The sequence below is a fragment of the Eschrichtius robustus genome, chromosome 4, assembly GCF_028021215.1.
Source record: "Eschrichtius robustus isolate mEscRob2 chromosome 4, mEscRob2.pri, whole genome shotgun sequence".
NCBI classification, from domain to species: domain Eukaryota; kingdom Metazoa; phylum Chordata; class Mammalia; order Artiodactyla; family Eschrichtiidae; genus Eschrichtius; species Eschrichtius robustus.
Window position 1 is genome coordinate 40,574,289 of NC_090827.1, and position 22,030 is coordinate 40,596,318.

The window sequence follows — 22,030 nt, forward strand, 5'->3', positions numbered from 1 at the left end:
CCAGCCTGCTTGACTTCAGACTCCGTGCTCTCCCTACCAGACTCACTTCTGCTAGCTCTTGTCCATGTCTGGTGACCACGGAGGAGCTGCTCTCCAGGGCTTTTTGAACCCTTAATGAAAGGAGATCCAAAAGGAACTACATGGATGGAACAGAATAGAACAGTTTGAGGCAGGCCAATGCTCCTGCCAAGAACAACCAGAAAAGTCAGATAAAATACACAACTCATCTTTTTAAAAAGGATCCAAGAGCTTCAGAAGGAAGAGGGCCTCAAGGACTGAAATTCTGGAGAAGGGAGATCCTCTCAGAGGTGAGCTGAGGGTCTGAGCCTTTTTTTCTTCCTGAGGGCATTTACTAATTCTTGGTGGACTAGAGACTGAGATTTGGGGTTTGGCCCATGTGAAGGTGATGCCGTGGGCAGAGAAAATGGCAAACTGTAGGCGGTTGCTTGAGGGTTGGAATGACAAAATTTGGGAACTTTGGGAGCCTCAAATACACAGAGTTCAATGACCCAAGACTTTACTAATTCTGAAGTTACATGTGGCAAGAAATTAAAAATCTCTATCTAAAATCTGCTATAAGCAGAGCTGACTTTCCCATTGTCTCTCTTGGTGCTGAGGAAACAAAAACTTGCCCAACTCTGAATTAAAGCCCTGGAGGGCCATTCCCCAGGAAAAGGGACAATCAGAGGGAGACTGAATCTTACTGTCTTAATCAGCTAGGGCTGCCATAACAAAATACCATAGACTGCGTGAGTTAAACAACAGAAATTTTTGTCTCACAGTTCAAGAGCCTGGGAAGTCCAAGATCAAAGGTGCTGGCTGAATCATTTTTAGGTGAGGGCTCTCTCTTCCTTGTTTATAGACAGCCACCTTCTAACATGTTCTCACATGAAGGACAGAGAGAAAGATCTCTTTCTCTTCTTATAAGGCCACAGTCCTATGGGATTAGGGCCCCACCCTTAAGACCTTATTTAACCTTAATTACCTGTTGAAGACCCTATCCAAATATAGTCACACTAGGGGTTAAGGCTTCAACATACGAATTTTGTGGTGACAATTCAGTTCATAGCACTTATCAAAATGCATCCCAGCCTCAACATACCTAAATGTGGTAAAGTAAAATAAACAAGATTTCCTAACAATGTTAAGCTAAAGGTCGTAGCCTTTAGTTATATAAATTTAGACTCTATGTGTGAAGTATCTACAAAAAATAGTTGAATGCATTTTCTCCTCTTTGCTGAACCTACTACCTCAAGCTATAGATCTCTGAAAATAAAACATAAGCAATGAGAAATGAGTGATAAACTTTCATGACAACTGATTCTATTTTATTGCATTCTTTTCAATGCCCACACATTATGCAGGGTGGTTAGTTCTTCCTGCAGAACTAGGTGTTTGCTCAATTTGAGATTTCTGGAATTGTCATTTGTGATATCATTTAATGACTTACTGAAAATACTTATTCAGAGTATGAGACCCTTTCATCAGACAACTCTTTGGGGTCTTATTCCCTCCTTTGTTCTTAGAAAATGTGTCAGTGCCTTAATATTGTGAGCAAAAGCATAAACATTATAGCTAACAAGGACTCTTAGCTGATTCTCAAGTTGTGTTAGAGTCAAGGGTGTTTCTTCCTAATTTGGAGTCAGCCAAGTTCAGACTCCAGACGCAGGGAAAATGCAGAACAGGACTATCAGTCTTCTTTGTTCAAAACAGATGACTCTAAGTATTCGCCTAGTTAAAAATAACAGCATTCTTTCCCCAAGTCATCAGCTGGACAGTCTAGCCTGCTCATATTTTTTTAACCCAGTCAGGGGAATTAAGGTCAAAAGGCTACGTACTCAGAATTAAATTTTTTTTCACCATAGATTACACTAAAAAATTTGTCTACCTTTGGTATTTTTCTTTAATGATTTTCCTACTTCTCATTGTGAAAAATGTAACGAATTTACCTTCAATTGTCATTGAATTGATTCTTTTTCACCAATTTTTCACATTGTTAACAGAAAAGCCAATTAGTTTTTACCAAATTGCTATTTAATTTTCTTTATGAAAATTTCTAGTAATTTCAATAACAACAGTCTTGCTTGAATAATTCCATCTCTTGATGGCTATTTGCAACACTGTGTATCAATTGAACAGTGCTGATATTTTCATTCTATTGTTTCATTTGTATAATTTCCATCCCCAAATGGATATATCCTTTTATTTGATTCAGATAGAAACTTGTCACATTCTCCCTCACTTTTCTTTTTTTACTTTCTCATACCTACTTTTTATTTCATCTCAAGAATTTTATGCAAGAGTAAATAAATATATTTGGCATTTTAGGATAAGATTTCAGTGGAATGTCCCAGACTCTTCTATCTCCTCCCCATTAATCTATGCTCTGCCCTATCCCCAGCACAGAGAAAAGAAAGAAACCATCCAGAGCAAAATAAAGTTATATGAACTTGTAAAATAAATGTCAAAGCTCTTTCTTTTAAAATTCAAGTATAATTTATTGCTATTATAAAAGAGTGACAGTGAAAGAGTAGTTGATAGCATGATTTTGGCGATTAAAGCATTGTGAGCATTGAGGAGATATTTATATTCCAGCTGAGAAGATTTCAGAGCCTCAGGGAGCCTGCACATGGTGTTTTTTATTTTAATAACTCGTTAGATATTCTGAGTTAATCAAATGTTGAGCTATCCAACACTGCTTTTCAGATTTGGAAAGGAAATACTATGTTGTTGTAAAATCCACGCCTCTTATGGGGTTCCTATCACTTCCCATCTTAATGCCCAGGAGATGTGGTGCAAAACACAGCATGGGATGATATATGTCAATGTGGTTCCTGATCCCACAGATAAAGATCATGCAGTTGGTACTGCATATATATAATCAGCACTGTTGATTGTGATCTCAGCAATCCTGCACAGTATGGGTCCTGGCTACCTGAGATCATCTTTCTCCCCTGGGGGCTTCACAGTAACCGCAAAAGGCAATGGAAGGCTGTAAACGTGGTCAAAGACACATGGAGCCACAGGGTGCTTTGAGGGTCACTGAAGGGCAAGTATGCTTTGTGCTCCATTTGTAACCCCTCCTCTGTGATCACTGGTGGTGAACTGGGGCATGCTTCCTCTAATGATTCCCCACAGGAGGGTTTTTTTCATCAAGTTCATACCCTTGACCTTCAGATCAGGCAATGAAATTAGAATGTTCAAGAGCAGCAAGGCTAGGGAAGTTTATGCTTCTCTAAATAGCCACAACGTAGCATCCAGTGTATGATTTCTAAGCTAATATTGCTAATATAGAATTTTTAAATTCACTTATTCACTCCATGAATTTTTAATTAGGACCTAGAGGTGCGATGACCATCCAGGCAAGAACACAGTCAGCCTTTTCAACTTCCAGTAGACTGTGAAGCTTGCCTTGTGCATTCTGATATCTAAGTCACGTGCATCTTCCTTCAAACAATAATGCCTGATATTTGCACTCTGGGATTTTTGCCAGAATTTAACTTGAACAGGCTGCTCCACAGCTTCTGTCAAAAGGCAACAGAGAGAAGCAATATTTGAGCAAGATAGTTTACCCAGCCATCTCTTTAGGTACTCTAAACTGTCTTCTTTATCCAAATAATCCCTAGAAACCTATTTACTTCATAGACTTAGACCCTTGAAGAATTATCTTCCCTGAATTTTCAACATATTGTTATGCACTTGGTGTTTGTTAAAGGTTGGCTTAAGAAATACCTACCTGAAAAACATTTTCAGTGACCTCAAATGGAAAAAAGAAGAATTAGAAGGTATTAGAAGTTATAAGTTAGGGGACCCTGCTTTGGGGCTTGCTGATGCCCCCATACTAGCTGGGTGACATCTCAAAAGCTCGGTTTTCTCAGGTTAATAAGGGACCAAATACTTACATTAAGTAATGATTAAAGTAAATGAGGTACCATAGAGGTCTCTGACACAAGAGTAGATGCTTAAATATGAATTGAATCTATACCTTGTATGAAATGTGTTGCTATTGTGTTGTTCATAGTCCTTCAAATAATGCACCACTACCACTAAGAAAATGTTCATCCTTTTAGGGAATCATTATAAGTCACTTTAAAAGATAAAGTATCCAATCTGTGTCTAAAGATGTAGCTAACAGGAAGGGTACAACTAAATTTAATGCTTAAAAATGATATTTACCTAAGTGTTTTTCATTGTTTCACATGGTCAACTTTATTTTCTAATTCTTAATCGCACTATCATAGCTTTGAAGGCTCAGGAAATATTCAGCTAGCTTTTCGCTAGATTTTATCAGCTCCCTTTGTCTTTCCTCACAGTGACTCTTCTATACCTGCCTCACTGTCCTGAAGCCAACACTGACTCCACCACCATTCTCAAGAAATGATCATAAGTCTGTACTGGATTCCTGGGTCCAGAACAAGGTACCATACACCAGGTGGCCTAAAACAACGGAAATGAATTCTCTCACAGTTCTGGAAGCTAGACATCCGAGATCAAGGGGCCAGCAGGGCCATGCTCCTCCCTCTGGGACTTTGGGTAGAGTCCCTCCCCACCCTCTCCCAGTTTCTGGTGGTGGCCAGCAATCCTTGGCATCCCACGGCTGGCAGCTGCATCACTCCATCCTCTGCCTCTGTTGTCACATGGCACTTTTACTCTTCTTATAAGGCCATTAGTCATATCGGATTAAGGCCCACTTTACTGACCTCATCTTAACCTGAATACATCTATAAAGACCCTATTTCCAAATTAGGTCACATTAACAGGTATCAAGGGTTCAGATTTCAATAAATCTTTTGGTGGGGACACAATTCAACCCAGAGCAACTTCCTGCTTCTCAGAAAAAAAGCTGATATATTGTTTCTAAAATATATGCACAATTATCCATTGTGACTCCAGCCCTTCTGTACTTCCCTGCAGTATCAGAAGTTCTCTCCTCCTTTCTGTAGCTAGAGCTTTCACCTGATCTCTGGGTCCCTTCTCCTCCCCTGCTTCACCAATTACCCCCTCTCTCAATCTCTGTCTCAGAAATTTACTTCTTCTCCTCCAGAATTCCTTTGCTTTATTCTGAAAATATACTCAAGCCTTCCCCATCGATTAAAAAAAATATATTTATTTTGAATCTATTTGCTATCTTGAATCTGCTTTTGCCATGACTGTTATTCTCCTTCTCTTTGGGATCCAGGTTTATGGAAAACTTATCAAACCTAAAACTTATAAAACCCACCATCTCTGCATTCCTACCCCCTGTGTTCGTTTCACAAGGAATCACTGAGTGAAAAGGCACTGTCTATCCCTGGCACTGGGGTTGCAGCAGTAAGCCAGATAGATGGGGCCCCTGATTTCAAGAAGAGAAAACAGACACCAAATAATACCTACTCTTCTCCATAGAGAAGATCCAGAGCTGTGAGAGAATGATAAGGAGGCTAGTCTAGACTGAGGAAGTGAGGTTTTCCCTGAAGAAGTAGCATAACCTAATAAAGAAAGAATTCAGAGGAATTCACTACATGAAGTGGGGAAGGGGCTGGCTTGGGGGTGGGGGGAGTGGAGATTCCAGGCTAAGGGATGAGTGGGTGTGAAGACTGTAAGGTAGAAAGCAATGTGGTGTTTTCAAGAAACTAGAAGAGGGCCAGTGTGACTTTACTGTGGGGTCTCAGGGGGAAATTGTACAAAATTATGTTGATGGGACACACAATGGATGAATCATGAGGGTCTTTGGGCCATGCTGAGGATTTGAACTTTACTTTCAGGGAAACAGTGGGGAAACTTTAAATAAGGATGTGATCTGATCAGATTTGCTTTTCAAAGGATCACTCTGGCTGTAGGAGCAGCATAAATTGGAGAAAAGAGGACAGATAGGAAAGAACAGTTCAAATGCTATTATAGGAGTTCAGCAGAGAGACTATAACTGCATTATAGTGATGACAGTGGGAAATAGAGCCCTAGAAATATTGAAGAAATTTAAGGAGATAGACTCAACAGGACTTGGCAATTGATTGGCTGTCTGAGATGGAGAACCAAGACACATCCTGCCTGACCCCTAGCTTTCTGGCTAGACAGCTAGAGAGATGGTGGTGTCATCACTGAAAGAGAGAACACTGATTTCCTCAGGAAAAAGATGAGTTCCAATTAGAATATGTTGACTTTGAGGTACCCACAAGACTTCCAAGTGGAAATATTGATAATAAGTAGGCAATCCTCAACTTTAGTAAAACTGCCAATAACAAGCCAATTGCTGAGTGTAATAAGTCCATGTCAATATTCAGCTCATTGGAACTATCTGAAGCATTTGAAGCTGTAGGTCATTCCTTCCTTGAAGCAAGAAAACTTCATCCTTGATTTCTACTTAGAACACTGTCCTCTGATTCTTTTCCTTCTCTGGCTCATCTCCCTCTGTCTAACCTTAAAATGTTTGAAATTTTCGGAGTGATTGCATCTGCCCTTATCTCTTCTGATTTGCATTCTCTCTATGCCAACTCACTGTCTTTCAGTTCTGCCCTTGCAAGTGTTTCAAAGAGGATCTTAAATTAATAAATCCCAACTCTGTATCTCCAGCCCCAGCTTCTCTCAAGACATATATCTGAGATTCCTCTACCTGTATTTTCCACAGGTAGCTCAGATTCAATAAGCCTAACTCAAATTATTGTCTACCTTTCTGTCTCACCAGATCATTTCTTCTCCCGAATACTCTTCCTTATTTAATAGCATCGAAAGGTGAGTGAGAAGGATGAGGAGTCATCAGCAAAATTCAATCCATTTCTAAGTCCTTATAATTCCACCCAGGGAGCATCTCTCCCACTCCTGCACCACCACACCTGTTATCTCTTTCATGGACTATGGCAACCATGGTCGAACTTGAGGGCCAGCAAACGTTTTCTTTTTCTTTTTTTTTTTTAATTGAAGTATAGTTGATTTACAATGTTTCAGATGTACAGCAAAGTGATTCAGTTATATATATATATTCTTTTTCAGATTTTTTCCATTATAGGTTATTACAAGATATTATAGTTCCCTGTGCTATACAGTGGGTCCTTGTTATTTATCTATTTCATATATAGTAGTGTGTATCTGTTAATCCCAAATTCCTAATTTATCCCTCTCCCCACCTTTCCCCTTTGGTAACCATAAGCTTGTTTTCTCTGTCTGTGAGTATATTTCTGTTTTGTAAATAAGTTCATTTGTATCTTTTTTTTTTTAGATTCTACATATAAATGATATCATATATTTGTCTTTATCGTACATACTTCACTTAGTATGATAATCTCTAGGTCCATCCATGTCACTGCAAATGGCATTATTTCATTCTTTTTTATGGCTGAATAATATTTCATTGTGTGTATATATATACCGCATCTTTATCCATTCATCTGTCGATGGACACTTAGGTCGCTTCCATGTCTTGGCTACTGTAAATAGTGTTGCTATGAACATTGGGGTTCATGTATCTTTTCAAATTAGAGTTTTCATCTTTTCTGGATATATGGCCAAGAGTGGGATCACTGGCTCATAACGGTAACTCTATTTTAGTTTTTTAAGGAACCCAGCAAACATTTTCTGTAAAGGGCCAGAGAGCAAACGTTTTAGGCTTTGCAAGCTATGTGGCTCCTGTGACTACCACTCAACTCCAATGTTACAGTCCAGAAGCAGCAATGGATAATATGTAAATGAATGGACATGGCCATGAGCCAGTAAGACTTTAGTTATGGACTCTAGAATTTGAATTCCTTTTTTTTTTTTTCTGAGAGAAAAGATATCTTCAGAATCACTTTGACTGATAATAATATCACAAATGGCCCCTGTCATTGTCCCTAAAAAATTACTTAAACGATAGAATGTGTATCACTAATCATCAGGGAAATTCAAATAGAAACCACAATGAGATATCACCTCATTCCTGTCAGAGTGGCTATCACCAAAAAGACAAGAAATAATAAGTGTTGGAGAAGACATGGTGAAAAAGGAACCATCTCATCATACGCTATTGGTGGGAATGTAAATTGGTGCAGCCACTATGGAAAACAGTATGAAGATTCCTCAAAATTTAAAAATGGAACTACCACACAATCCAGCAATTCCACTCTTGGGTATTTGTCCAAAGAAAATGCAAACACTAATTAGAAAAGATATGTTCACTTCTATATTCATTGCTGAATTATTTACAATATCCAAGATATGGAAGAAACCTAAGTCTGTCAACAAATGAATGGATAAAGAGGATGTGGCATACATACATAGACGTGTGTGTGGGTGTGTGTGTGTGTGGGTGTGTGTGTGTGTGACTGAATATTACTCAGCCATAAAAAAGAATGAAATCTTACCCTTTACAACAATATGGATGGACCTAGAGGGTATTATGCTAAGTCAGACAGAGAAAGACAAATGGTGTATGATTTCACTTATATGTGGAATCTAAAAAACAAAACACGTGAATAAACATAGAGTCAAAGATACAGAGAACAAACAGGTGGTTGCCAGAGGGGAGAGGGCTGGGAGAGAGGAGAGAAACAGGTGAGAGAGGTTAAAAGATACAAACTCCAGTTGCAGAATAAATGAGTCACAGGTATGAAAGGTACAGTGTGGGGAATACAGTCAGTAATTATGTAATATCTTTGTATGGTGACAGATGGTAACTAGACTTATCATAATGATCTTTTTGAAATATATGGAAATATCGGATCACTATGCTGTGTAACAGGAACTAACATAGTGTTGTAGGTCAATTATACTTCAAAAACAAACAAACAGACAGACTCATAGAAAAAGAGACCAGATTTGTGGTCACCAGAGGTGGGGGGATGGGAGGCTTGGAAGAAAGCAGTCAACAGGTACAAACTTCCAGTTATAAGATAAATAAGTACTAGGGATGTAATATACAACATGATAAATATAATTAACCCTGCTGTACGTTTTACATATATATATAGATAGATAGATAGATGTAAAATCCTAAGAGTTCTCATCACAAGAAAAAATTTTTATTCTATATCTTTAATTCTGTATCAATATGAGATAATGGATATTCCCTAAACTTATTGTGAAAATAATTTCGTGATGTGTGTTAAGTCGAATCATTATGCTGTACATTTTAACCTTATACAGTGCTGTATGTCAATTATATCTCAATAAAACTGGACGAAAAATAGACTGTATAGAAAGGGAAAAGACCCAGGGCTATTATTTTCAATTTTCTATTATTTGTAGTAAAAGCTTTATTCTTTTTTTTTCATAAGAAGAGCCTTCCCTTGATGTGCATATGCAGTTCCTACTGGCCTTTCGTAGGAGACATGTGCCTGCACTGAAGGTGATTTTTTTCCCATCTAATTTTATGCATCACGGAGTGCTCTTCTTTTCTTCCCCCACGTAATAAGGTATAAGCCAATGTTAGTTCTCAGGCTGTGCCAAAACAGGTGGCAGGCAAGGTTTGGCCCGTGGGTCCTGGTTTGCAAACCCCTAGTCTAAATAGCCTCTCTGCCCTCACAAGGCAGCCAGAGATGACTCAAAACACAAGTCTCGAACATATGTACGTCCCCTTCTTCAAAACCTCGGATGTCGCCTTTGCGCTTGCTGGACTGAAATACAAGGCTTTTCCACCAGGTGGCCCCAAACTTATTTTCTAAACTCATGTCTTACTACCATTCTCCCCTCACAGAATGTCCCCATGCTCCAGACAGACTAAGCCTCTGGCTGTTCCCAAGCCTCTGATGCTCTCACGCCTCTGTTCCCTTATGTCAGCTCCAAGTTAACCTAAGCCAGTTTGGTCATGCTCAAGACTTAGGTGCTTCTTGGTAGACAATGATAGCCCCAGAAATCATTTGAAGTAAGTGCACTACTCTCCCACAACTCGGCTAGTTAGCTATAATGAAAGCAAGTCTCAGATCAAATTCTTCCATAACAGACACTTATCAGGCATAAAACCGTGAAATCACGTGCTTAATGTGAACGTCACTGAAGTTTGAAATCTTTGTCTACATTATCTCACTTGAAAGTTTCCCCGAGGCAAAGGACATAACCCTGGTAGCCAGATTCAGCTAACTATCCACTCAGATTCTGGCCACCAAGAATCAGGGAATAAGCCATTAGACCCAGGACCAATTGGGAATCAAACCTGGGGTGCAATTCTTAAAAGTAAAAAGGATCTTGCTAAATTTCTATATATCAGTCATGCAAAGTAGGAATGTCTTCAAAATATACTCATCAATCCACATACACTGAATACCACTAATTTGACCACTGAAGGACAATTTCTAATATCATTTATGCTAAATAAGTAGCCACTAATTTTAATATATATATATTATATATAATTATATATTATATATAATATATATATATATAAAATTATAGATATATATATATATCTCCTGTAGTAATGATCAGGGATAAAAAATATCTGAAGCCCTTGCAGTAGCCCCCTCAGAGTACAGCCTCATGATTAAATGGCAGTGTACACACCCTGGGGGTGTGCATAATCCAAACTACATCAACTGAGGACCCCTTGAAGTGTAGTTGTAACTAATAAATATTATACTTATGCACATAAAAACAAGTGACATTTCCTCTACCTGAAATATTCTTTTTTCTTTGCCTAGAGAAAGCTTATTCATCCTTTACAACTCAGTTACAAGATTGCCTATCATTGTAAAGAATTCCCACCAACGTACAGGCATTCCCGGTGGTGCTATTAGTTTAACCATTTGGCAGATGAGGAAACTGAGGCTTAGGGAGTTAAGTGGTTAGCCCAGGTTAGGAAACAAAGCTAGAATTCAAGCCCAGGACAATGGTGCAGAATCCTGTGAGTAAACTTGTGGGAACGTGCTGGAAAAAAAGACCTAGTAAGTTCAATTCAACCCTACCTTAAGAATCTGTGCTGTCTTGTGTGTGACCATGCGCTTGAAGATGACTGAACTGGGATAAAATATAGAGAATTATGAGGAAGAAAAAAGCATCTGACATACCTAGCTCAGAGATGTGATTTTATTGCACAGGTTTGAGATGAACTAGCAGTGTTTTATGTCTTTTTAATCATGTGTATACCAAAGCCCAATAAAGTCCTTTCCCTGCAATAATCAAGATGCCTAGGTCTCTCACCATCTAAAATAAATACATTGATGAGGTATACTGGCCCAAGTAGCCTGGCATATAATGGGTGCCCAATAAATACGGAATAAATGAGCTACATGGCTTACCATTCATTTTACGGTCTGACTCAATTCCAGGCTACCAGACATAGGTTCTACCTAATACTCTCATGAAAACAATTTCTTTGATATACATCTTATCACACAGCTAAGGTAATGTGAAAGTGCCCTTTTAGAATTCACTTAGTCTATTACTGAACCCTCAAAGGCATTGAGAAACAATGTAATTTTCCCACACAAGGCATCTTTTAGGAGCAGATAACTCATGCTCATGGTTATTTAAATTCCTCAGGCACACCCACTGTAAGACAGAGACAGTGTGAAAAACTCACAATCATCTATTTAGTCATCTGGGAAAGATGAGTCGGGGCAGTTATAAAATGTTAGACTTTCCAGCCGGTATAGTAAAGCACAATCCATCTTCCTCTACGGCAGAAGAATCAGGGCACTGGTATTTAAAGTCCGTCTCCCCAGCTCACAGACAAGTCTGAGAACACATGAACTCAACAAAAGACTCCAGAGCTCCTTACACAGTGGCCTAATTAAGGGTATGGGATTATCCTTGTAAAAGGGTCACCATAGAGGCATTTGATCAATACTACCTAAAAGGCATGACTATAGAGGTGGTTGTAGAACTTCTTGACCCTGCTGGTAACAGCAGTCATTTCTTTGTTGGCCTTATGGTCTACAGATGACCCAGGTTTTAATTTGTAAGCAATTGAGAACTCAGTGTCCTCTCACACTTTGTGTCTTAGCATTGCTCTAACTCGTCATGAGAGCAGAGTAATAAAAAACAGGTTTATGTTCATCATAATGTACCATCTTTGACTCAGAAACCAATAATAACTTGAGATGATGGATGAAGCCCTTCTACCAGAAGCCCAACACCACAGAGGGTCTTTGTAGAGTATGTGACAAAATGCCACCTTTTGGAGGGGAAGGAAAAAATGTTAGAAACTAAATAATCCTAGGTATTTGGAAGCTTTTATTTTTTGAGAAAGAGTCTTACGGGTTTTACACGTCCTTTATTGTGTAGGGAGAAGTCATTTTTACAGTTGCCTGAGAGGCGTATTTCCTTTCATCACTTTACTGAAATGAAAGCTTTCTGTCAGTTCTTCTTCAGCTGATACCCATCCTTGTTTATATCACAAACAAACTTAGAATTAATTATTAGAATTCTGGAATCTATAATCTGATTTTAAAACACACACAGAATATCCCTGGTACAACAGAAATTTCTGGTATTTGACTCCAAAAACACCTTGTTTAATAATTTGTTTAGCTTTGGTGGCCTTGTTGATAAGCTATAAAGGTTAGGTTTTGCAAAGGCCTCCACCTCAGGGGGCAAAAATGTCAAAATTTATTGAGAACAGCCTCTACGTAGGGGTACTTCTTAAGTGCCTTATTCAAACACAGTTCTTAGCGCATGTGACTTTGGTACTAGCATAATTGATATAGCTCCCCAGGCTTGTGAAACTGGATGGGAAACATATGCCCATATGCTGAGGATCTTATCTTCACATGATACTGAAATTTTCTGTACTTCAGTTTCTTCCTCCATAAAAGTGGAGGTAATAATAACACTACCATCCCTGCAAAATGCTTAGAACAATTCCTGGTGCATAGTAAATGCTCAATTAATGATGACTATTAAATTTTTTCTGACCTTCAAGTAAAGTGAGGGAATAGTTCACCAAAAGTGATCTTACTGGGTTGCTCTACTTCCTTTTTAAGCTTCTCATTCTTGTGAAATATGCTGACATCTTCATGTCATTTAAGAAATTCTCAAAACTAGGATACACTAGAAGATAATGCAGTTTTACAAAATGAAACAGTGATACCCTAACCAATTTGATGATTTTTTTAAAAATATTTATTTATTTATTTAGGCTGTGCCAGGTCTTAGTTGTGGCATGCAGGATCTTAGTTGTGGCATCTGGGAGCTAGTTCCCTGACCAGGGATCAAACCCGGGCCCCCTGCATTGGGAGCATGGGGTCTTACCCACTGGACCACCAAGGAAGTTCCCCAGTTTGATGATTTTATTTGTGAAATTTGAATCTTTCAAGACTGACTAATGGTGTTGAAAGAGCCATACTCCAATTATCTCAGGAGGCTATTTTTTTAATTTATTTTATTATTTATTATTTTTGGCTGCATTGGGTCTTCATTGCTGCACGCGGGCTTTCTCTAGTTGTGGCGAGAGGGGGCTACTCTTTGTTGCGGTGCAAGGGCTTCTCATTGCGGTGGCTTCTCTTGTTGTGGAGCACGGGCTCTAGGCACGTGGGCTCAGTAGTTGTGGCATGCGGACTTCAGTAGTTGTGGCTCGTGGGCTCTAGAGCACAGGCTCAGTAGTTGCGGCACATGGGCTTAGTTGCTCCGCAGCCTGTGGGATCTTCCCGGACCAGGGCTTGAACCTGTGTCCCCTGCATTGGCAGGTGGATTCTTAACCACTGCGCCACCAGGGAAGCCCCGTCAGGAGGCTATTTCTACAGCTCTGTTCTACATATTTTATTTTATTATTTTTTTAAATTTTATTTATTTTTGGCTTCATTGAGTCTTCATTGCTGAGCACAGGCTTTCTCTAGTTGCGGAGAGCGGGGGCTACTCTTCGTTGTGGTGCGCAGGCTTCTCCTTGCAGTGGCTTTTCTTGTTGTGGAGCATAGGCTCTAGGAGCATGGGCTTCAGTAGTTGCGGCACACAGGCTCAGTAGTTGTGGCTCGCGAGCTCTAGAGTGCAGGCTCAGTAGTTGTGGCACACAGGCTTAGTTGCTTCGCGGCATGTGGGATCTTCCCAGACCAGGGATCGAACCCGTGCCCCCTGCATTGGCAGGCAGATGCTTAACCACTGTGCCACCAGGGAAGTACCTATTCTACATATTTTAAGTGAAGCAGGAGTGTAGTGTACCTTGCTTCACTTAAAGCAAGGACTTAAAGGGGATGGACTGTAGTGTACCTTGAAATTTGCAAAGGCAGGTTGCCAAGGGCACAGAATATTTCTGTTCTTGGTTCTCTATTTGGTTTACTTCTGGAAAAAAAAAAGGAAATTTCTAGCCTATCAAACACAGAAAATAAGCCAATAAACATCAAAATCTTCAATATGCTCCCAAGACAGTCCTTCACATTTTTCACAAAAGTAATGCATATTTAGTATGGAATTTTAAAATTTTTTTCTATATCAAAAGGAAAGTAAATTATCTTGATTCAACCACCCAGAGATAATCACTGTTAATATATTGATATGTTTAATTCCAGGTTTCATACCCGGGCATGTGTACACACACACGCATGTATATACACACATAAGTAAAATTTGGATTTTACATGACATCCCGTTTGATAATATACTCTTTTCAGTTAACATGTCATGAATCTTTTCCCATTCAAAGTGAGTGTCACAAACAGAAAACTCTTCAGGGAAAGAAATAGGTGGAGATCCTGGCAAACAAGCCACAGGTTATGGGGATCTTCTCACAGGACTAGAAGTAATGGTCAGAGGAAGGCAGGACACTGTCCAGGATGAGCAGAGATATGAACTAGGATTGCAAGATAGAGAGTCAGACATCAGGAAACAAGACAGGAACCCAATAGCTGAAACTGGAATACAAGGTAGAGACTTGGCAAATTGGAGCAAAGACAAAACACACAGAGTACAGATATTAGACTTGGGACTGGTGACTTGATTGCCCTGATGCTTAGAGACTACTGTGGTGGGCAAGCAGGTCAGACTGACAGAGTCCACCCTGCAGCTCCAGGTCCGCTTTGGGGTGGAGGCAGTTATGGCCGTGACAGCAGCAGCCTCCTGACCTCTAGGCTACAGTTACAGTGGTGAGAACCTGAAACCAAAAGCTCAAAGGCAGTTCCCAACTTCCACTCACTCAGCCTTTCCTGAGATCCTATGTGCATCTAATCCCTTGTATTAAATCGCTTTCTGGGAGACTTCTGGTCTCCAGGTTGACATGTAAAGAGCTTGAAAGCTGTCACTCTGTCCTCACAAGAAAAAGGCCTGAACAAACTGAAAATCAACAGTTCTTCTTAGATCCATCAGAGAATAAAATTACAGGGCAAATTGCTGCCCCCAAAACTAGAGAAACAGGCAATACAGAGAATTAGAGCTTATTAGGACCAGAAGCCCACAGCAGGGGTCAATATGAAGCCCACACCTGGAGCTCATATTATTAGTAGGAAAGCTTCAAACTGTAATTGAGGAATTGCTGGAGGCTCAAGATAGACTAGCTTGAGAGTTAAAAAGCTGAAGGAAGCCCAGTCTTGGGGGGGAGTGGCTCCCACACTTTCGTAAGTTTTACCTCCAGGAGCCCCACAAGATTTCTCATCGTGAAAATCAGAGAAATATCTGCTAGTTCTTCCCACGGAAGGAAAAGTAACCATTTTGAAATATGCCTAGAGATCTCTGTTATCCTTAACAAAGCCTGCCGTCAAAGGAAACTGTTTTAGGGACTTCCCTGGTTGTCCAGTGGTTAAGACTCTGCACTTCTACTGCAGGGGGCATGGGTTCGATCCCTGGTCGGGGAACTAAGACCCCATATGCCACATGCCAGAAAAAAAAGGAAACTGTTTTACAAGAGCATAATGGACTGGGGTTTTCCCAAACCCTAACCTGGGGAAGGGAGATACCCACTTCCAGCCCCTGCTACCCTTCCTGTCTCACTTAAGGCAGGGGAGGAGGAACTGAGAAGCACATGTGAAGGTCATAGCCCAAGGACACAGGCTCACTCAAAGGCAGAACTAATCACAGGACTAGAATGCTTCCCTCCCCCCACACCTCACCAACACCAGTGGGGCTCCTGTGAAAATTACAGGAAATGACAGCTGAAAGGACTGCAAGCCTCAGACCCTATTTAAGGAGTCTGTAGGAAAACCTAAAGACAGCAGGGCAGAAAAAAGCAAGGACTAGAGGAAATTTTAGCCTCTGACACTATAAAACTACAGCAAACAGTAAACCCAGCTTAACTTCTAGACAAATTAACAAAAATTCACACTAAAGGCCTATTTATGTGTATGTATTTCAAATCACCATGATATGCACTTTAAATGTCTTACAATTTTACTTGTCAATTATACCTCAATAAAGCTGAAAAATATTTTGAGGTCCTATTTAACTCAGTTCCTTTTACCCAATGCATCATCATGTTCAGCTTTCACACACACACACAAAAATTACAAGCCATGACAGAATGCAAAAAACACAGCCTAAAGAGACAAAACAAACATTAGAACCAGACTCAGATATGGCAGAGATTTTGGAATTATCAGGCCAGAAATTTTAAATAGCCATAGACTAAGGATTTTAATGAAAAAAGTAGACAACATGCAAAAACAGGTGGGTAATATAAACAGAGAGATGGAAACTCTAGGAAAGAAACTAAAGGAAATGCTAGAAATAAAAAGTACCATAACAGAAATGAAGAATGCCTTAATGGGCTCATCAATAGACTGGTCACAGCCAGGAAAGAATCAGCAAGCTTTAAGAAATGTCAATAGAAACTTCTAAAACTGAATGAAAAGAGAAAAAAGAGTGAAAAAAGACAAAATAGACTAAGAACTGTGGAACAATTACAAAAGATATACATAATAGGAATACCAAAAGGAGAAGAAAGAAAGGAACAGAAGAAATCGTTGAAGTTAATGGCTGAGACTTTTCCAAAATTAATGACAGACGCAACACCACAGATCCAGGAACCTCATTAAAAATGAGCAGGATAAATAATAAAAAATCTTCACCTAGGTATCTCATAGTTAAAATGCAGAAAAATCAAATCACTTTCTATTTGAAACCACCAAAGTCATTTGTTTCCTTTACTGAACACCAGCTATGTGACATTCTAACTTAACCTCCTAAGCCTCAGTCTCTTATATAAAATGAGGTAGTAATATCTAAGAGATGTTGTGAGAATTAAATTAGATATTGCAGCTAAAGTACTCAGCATATTGATAGATAGACCTATCTATCTATCTATCTATCTATACCTATCTATCTAGCCTCAGTATGTGCTAGTTATAATCAATTATTACAGATGATGAGGCACTGGCCCAGGAATTCTTCATTTTTTTGTTGGCAAAAACCTGGTCCTGGCCTGAGCCAAGCCTCATGAGGAGCTACATGACTCCAGGTGTGAGGGTGAACAGTTGCCTGGGCAGAAAGCCAGACAGAGCATTCTCTTAACCTCCTTAATTCTCAGGAACATGCTCTTCTGCTTACCTCTCCAGGGTACTTGTTACTTCTTTGCCAACTTCCTGCACCACATGGCCCAATCCTAAGCCACATGGCTTCCATTCTTCCTAATTTGTAATATCACAAGTTCCTTTAACTCTATTCAAGGGCCTTTCTGAAATGGTCCTTACACTCTTGGACTCTTTACTATTTTCTAACTCCAGATTTTCAACATGTTTGCTATTCTTATATTTTCAATACATAGGAGCTGATACAATTATAATGTCAACATTTTCCCACATATAGAGCATAGTATTTAGAACACAGGAAATTTTATCCACCACAGAGACATTCTCATGCCTGTGATTAGATACTTAGAGCTGATGTTGTACACTGTAAGGGCACAGTGATACCCTGAATCATTCCTGGCACCCGACATATGCTGGAAGTTACATACAAAGATACAGTTTAATTGCCAAGAGAAATGAAAGAGGATTCCATTCTTCATTTGTGCTCGTGTAAAGCGTCTGGAGAGGTTGGGACTCAGAATGCACACTGACATTCCCACATCTTCTCTGCTCCCCAGTTTTCTCACGTGCCACAGTTATTCCCAAGCTTCTCAGTCAAAAACACCCTCCAGAGAACTTCTCCCAGATTATCAAGTTTCAATTATCCCTCCCTTTTTTTTCTATTTCCTATCGTAAGTCTCTTCATTATGTGGATTGAATTAACCTCTCACCTCAGCATGGTTCCCTGCCCCCAACCCATTTCTCCTGATCCTACGTTACAAAACATTCTAAGACCCAGTTGAAAATCTGAATTGCTCTTGGATTGCAAAAAAGAAAGAACCTAAACAGGCTGAGACAAAAGCACACTCACCTGTAACTCAATCTCAGCCCCGCCACAGACAAGTTGTTGGCGTCCCTTCCTGCAGCTGCAGATTGAGTGCCCTGTCCTCCATCTCCTACCTTTGCTGCTGAGGGGCTTCTGCCCTGGCTCTCTGCCAGCTTGTAAGGCAGCGCAGCAGGGCCCAGCAGGAGAAGGTCACCACTGCCTCCACACCCCCGCAGCCCAGGGCCCATCCAGCTCTATCCCCGCTTGCTTTCCTCTGGGGCCTGCCCTGACCCTCTGTGGCTTCAGAAAAATAAAAGTACCTTCTAAACAGGAAAAATGAGGCCACTAAAAGTACCTCTTCAGAGTCCCTAAAAATGGAGAGAGTATTAATTACTTCTTCCTTCCTCCCCCCCACCCTGAAAGTGTTAAGTAACTCTCCCGGGGAAGGGAAGAGGAAGAAGTTAGATGGCTTTGATATCATTCTCCTCCAACCCTTCTTATCTCTCCTTCTAGAGTCTGCCTTGATGAATCAGCCAAGCCCCTCTTCCCTGAAGAGACTGGGTGATCTTCTATCTCCCCAATGGATAGATTATTTTGTACAAAGCTCATTTGCTAATACAGTGTTTGTCCTGTGAGTCCATGGAAGGTGGCAGTAAGGAAACAGAAGAAAGGAACTTTTAATTTCAATAATTACCTCAAGCATTTAAAAGATCTAGAGTATAATGTAAAGAGCAACCTTATACCAACTACTCAGGGTTCACAAATCTTAATATTTTGCTCTCTTTGCTTCAAAGCTCTTTTTCTGTTCACCCTTATAGGTACAGTTGAAGCCTCCCCATGATTCCATTTTCCTTGTTACTTCCCAAAGGTAAGCACGATCCTCTCATTTATTTCCTGACTTTGCCCAGAGGGCAGGCTGAATTGGGGAACAACTTAGTGGGTGCAGATGGCAAAAACTCCAAGAAATGCTCAACTTTCTGGCCAGAAGACCAAAGAAAAGGGCCCCCAAGAGCCAGAGAAACACACACAGCTTCCCTGGCATTGGTCACTTCCTGCAAAATTGGCCACATCTTCCAGCTGACACCTGCCAGTTGGGAACATCAAGTCAAGTTCCTCTAAGTATCACACCTCTTTGCTGATGCTACTGTTGCCACAATCATGCTTACCTTTGGGGTTCCATCCTCCTTACCTCTCAGCGACTAATAACAGAGGGTGTGAGGACAGATGGCAGTCCCCTGGGGACCCATCCGTAGTGCCCTCCCTCCCAGTTTCTCTCTTCCGCAGTTCCAGTACCACAGGAACAGGTCAAGAAGTCTGCCTCTAAGAAGTTGATCAATGGTGGGACAAGGTACTAGTCTTCCCTCCTTTCACACATCCCCACATCTTTGTAAGTGGTTCTCTGGAGACTTTCCTTGGTTTCGGATAAGGGGAAGCATCTCTACCTCTCCTCCATGAGGGTTGGGGTGGCATCCATTGCACATTGCACTCTGCCTTATAAGAACTACTTCCTCTCTTCTATTGATTAAGGGTGTGGGAGCTAGAGTGGTAGATAAGCCAGTCTTGGAGCATCTCGGAAAACTTGTGGAGAGGAGGCTAATAATAGCAACATTCATGAAATGCTATTTGTGAATGTAGAATATGGCATCCTAGATACCTTTTGTCCTCAATTTTTGATCTTTGTCACAATTTGGGGACAACACGAAAATCATACCAGACATATTCATGCAAAACCAATTATTAGATTGGAAAAGAACTAATCCCAGTGTACAATAAAAAAATAAGAGCAAATTTTTCAAATTGTTCTACATCCATCTCATGTTGACTTTCTCTAATCCAGTGTTAGATTCTAATCAAGTGTTTTTGAAATGGGCTTGGGACCCATAGGTGAGGCATAAAATCAGCTTAGTCAAACAAGTGTACGTTGATCAGCATCAATTAAATAGAATAGAATAGATCAGCATATCTATATTTTTTTGCGAAATTTTGGTTTGGAAAGCCACTGTACTAACTGGCAGAGAAGAAAAAGGAGATGGTAAACTATACACATGTGGCAGGAAATCTGTCATGCTGAGAGTTCCACAGAAGAGTCCTACAGGAAAAAGGCAGGTTTTCTCTCACCTAATGAATGATGGGTCCAGAGACCCACAGAGATTATGTAAAATACAAAATGTCAGGTTTTGGCATTTGAAATTTTCTTAAGGATGGAATATACAATTTCCTCAAATCCATCTATATCCCACCCAAATCTGTACACCTCCTGGATTTTTATTAGAAATCACAAATATAACAGCAATAGTTTTCAAGTATCCCTACTTCCACTAATACGTACTTCCAGTTCCCAACAAACTCTCAGTTGTTTAAACTGCTCAACTCGATTCTGAAACAGAAAGCTGTTTAGCTTTTCAAAGTTAAAAACCAAAATCAAGAAAGGCCATTTTGGAGACTGTTTCCATGTGTAGAATTGTGCCCAGTTTAGCAAATATTTATTGAGAGCCAACTCTGCAAGTCACCGTGGAGGACAAAGATAAAGTGAATATGAGAAATGTTCCATTGAAAAGAATGTACCTAAATTTCCCTGAGAAAAAAAAGGATTATGCATGATTTCAATTCAAGCCAATTAAGAAAGACTTAGTTTGACTTAAAAATTTTTTATGTTTACATATAGATGAAGCTCAATGCGAAATTCAAGTGGGGAGAACCCCTCAAACTAAGTAGAATAATCCCATTTAATAAACATGTATACAAAAACCGAAACACTTAGTGCTACATCTAGAATTTTATTAATCAAAACATGCAGTGTTTTGTACCTGGTGATGTACCCAGTAGATTCATTTTTTCTCACTTCAGATAGCCCAGGGCTTCAAGTAGGAAAGCACCTAGAGACTGAGCTACCTCTGGCATCTCACTTTTCCATGAAGTGTAGGAGCTCAAGGAGGTCACGCTGGCTTGTATCTTCAGAGGAGCCACGTGAGAGACCTGAACTTCCACCTTTTGGCTTGAAAAATGGAACAATTACCATAAGTGAGCAAAACGATATAAGACAAAATCATATCATTAAATATCCCTGAGTAGTGACTAAGCTAAAAGTGAAAAGAAGAAAAGCCCAACTCACTGCTTTAAGAGCAATAGGCTTTAGTTAAATGCTTGTTGAATTATAGGAATTTGATGATATTTCTACCTCAGGCTGTTTGAATTTAATTCCAGCCCCTCTGGTTACTAGTTTTATTACTCTTTGGTACCACTTTCTTAACTCCTTTGTGTCTTAATTCCACATTCATGAGATCTTGTTATGAAGAGTAACTAAGATAACTCATGTAAGGCCCTTAGCACAGGGCTTAACATACTTTAAGTGTTTATGAAGGTTATCCTTCGGTATAATTAGTGGTAATACTATTCCATTTCCTGAAAGTTCTTGCTAGCTAGATCTGATTTCCTGAGGTAATACCACACTGTCAAAATATCTACCTATATAGTGTGGGCGAGGGGGAAACAGCCTACATTTTAAACTTTTTTTTTTTAATGTTGGTTTTGGCATTTCTTTTGCTTAAAGCCAGTGTTCAGGGTGACCTAATTTTAGAAGCAAATGAACTTAATAATTTTTTTCATCACAATTAGAATGAATTGTTCTGCCCTTCCTGTAGGCAGAAACTTAAATCCAAATGAGATTCTGAAGTGGAAAATAACATTCACAAGTAAGTACTGTCAAGGCTTGTGCCAGATGCTACTCTGTTAGTTTTTAGTGCATTAATTTCAGCCTCTTTGTATCCTAATATTAGCTGACACCACAAAGACTCAAGCGGATCAAGACTCTTGTTACTTCTCACTCCTGGTCCCTTTGTTCAGGTCCAGGACCCATTCCCTGTTACCACCAGGTTTATAAATTTATCGGCCTGCC